The sequence below is a fragment of the Triticum dicoccoides genome, chromosome 5A (genome assembly GCF_002162155.2).
Source record: "Triticum dicoccoides isolate Atlit2015 ecotype Zavitan chromosome 5A, WEW_v2.0, whole genome shotgun sequence".
In the NCBI taxonomy this organism is placed as follows: domain Eukaryota; kingdom Viridiplantae; phylum Streptophyta; class Magnoliopsida; order Poales; family Poaceae; genus Triticum; species Triticum dicoccoides.
Window position 1 is genome coordinate 498,572,248 of NC_041388.1, and position 2,339 is coordinate 498,574,586.

The following is a 2,339-nucleotide window of genomic DNA, read 5'->3' on the forward strand; positions in this document are numbered from 1 at the left end:
GCCACGGGGGCTGTAACCTCAAACAGGGCGTTGACCATCTCATTAGTGGCCGTGAGCGTATCTGGGGTCGGCTCGGTGGCTGCCTCCATCTTGTTGGAGCTCTTTGTCTCGTGGGAATCAACCTCCCGCGTCTGCTCCAATATCGGCAGATCTTTGCCTGGTTCTCCTTGGTCCATCATGAAACTGATGAATACTAGGAGACCACTGAAAGGAAAACACAATCGCAATGACAATGAAACAAAAAAGAGAGTGATGATCGGTTACTGCTTTGCAAAAGTTCTTTTTTTTGTCTGAACGAAAATATACCAACATCACAGATCCGCTTACCTTCCCTTCGTTGGGAGAGAAGAACAGTGGCAGATGCGAGTGTTGCCTTTCTTGAAGACGGTGAGGGTGAAGGGGATTCAGCGAAGAGTGAAATGATGTTGCTTCGTCCATCAAACTTAAACTGCGAGGAGGTGGGGTTTTGTGATATGATGGCTCGTTATTGCCGCACTACGACCGGGATGACTCTCCGCCTGTATATTGCCTTCTAATTTGGTGGATGGCATTTGGGCCCGCGCCCTGCATGGCCCGCATGTCGGTGAACAAAAGTATAACAGCATTCAGTAGAGGGAGACGTTTCAATGACCTAGGAGGAGCCAGAAGCGGGATTGTATCCACTGTACTAGTAGTAATTGTTTTTCTGGGTAGCTGTAGAGTGTCTCCACTGTACTAGTAGTAATTTTTTCTCTGGGCCCAAGACAAAACAACCCATCCACCCTAGTAAATAGTAAAATCAATTCAAAAGTCCATATATTTACGGAATGAGAGGCGCTACCCACACCCAGCACACCGCCCCCCCCCCAAACCTGAGTATTCTTCTTCCTCCTCACTCCCACCCACCTCATGTCAGCTCGCTCCACTCGTACCCCGAAATTGCTCACCTCACTCCTACAGAAAACCCTAGCTCCCCTTCTTCCTCACTACTACAGAAAAACCCCAGCTCCCCTTCTTCTTCACTCGCATTACAACTAGGCTCGTCATTCATTACTCTGCTCAAAACCGTGAGCGCGACGCGACGCCCTCGAGGAAAATGGAGTCGGCTGACCCCAGTGCCTAGAAGATGAGGCTCCCGCCAGCGGCGACGGTTGTTGTAGATCCCGCACCCGGCAGCGTGGGGACAAGTGGCGACCCCACCCCCACCGGATCCCAGGAACCCGTACAATCTCGGGTGGACCACATCAGCGATCTCCTGGACACCATCCTTGGGGAGATCATCTCGCTTCTCCCCACCAAGGATTGCTGCCGCACCCAAGTCCTCTCAATTTGGTGGCACCCTCTATGGCGCGCCGTGCCCCTTAACTCGACTGTCTTCAGCTATCTATCTTCAATGATTTTGAAATCCCCAGAGCCATCATCTCCTCCCACCAAGGCTCCGTTCAAAGCCTCTGCATCCCGTCATGCTACCTGAGCAAGCATACCATGCCCTGCACGGTGGACGCCTGGCTGAAATCCCCTGAATTCACAGAACTACAACTGCTTGAGTTCTACTATTCCCCTGGAAATCACCTACCAGATACCGAATGCCATCTACCTGTGCCCTCAGCACCGATGTCCATCTCGCGGTTTTCCTCCTCTCTCTACACCGCCACCTTTGCGCTGTGCGACCTACAAGACAATCTGGTACTAAACCTTCGACTCCCATTTCTCAAGAAACTTTCACTTGTGCGGCTTCATATTTCGGAGGCCTCATTGCACAACATCATCCACTCCAGTTGCACAGCCCTCGAGTGCTTGGTGCTTGTTTTCATAGTTAGAATCAGTTGTCTCCAAATAAAGTCGCCTAACCTTGTAAGAATTGGAATTTGTTTTGACGGAAGGCAGCTCATCATCCAAGGTGCCCCTTCACTTAAAAGGTTGATCCTTGATTGTAGTTATTCACCGTTGCAAATAACCGTCCTCTCTGTGCCTAAACTGGAGACCTTGGGTGTAATACATGATCTATGTGCTCATTTCAATATGGTGTTTGGCTCCACAGTTCTTCAGGTAATTTACATTATCATCTACACTTGTAACCATAAGCTGCATTTTAAATTTCTGCTCATAAGTTATATATCATCTTGGAGTACACATTTTGTACTAATATTATGTTCTATGCTCAATGACGAGTTTCTCCATGGATGGCCTATCAATGGTGCTGGATTCTATCAAGGTCTTATATATCCAAATGAATAGTTTTGATCTGAACAAGATTATTGGCTTGCTGCAATGCTTTCCATGTCTGGAGAAGTTGTATATAAAGGTGATAATTTCACGCACATTGGAAGCCCGCATATAGTGTACCAGAATAACCGTTC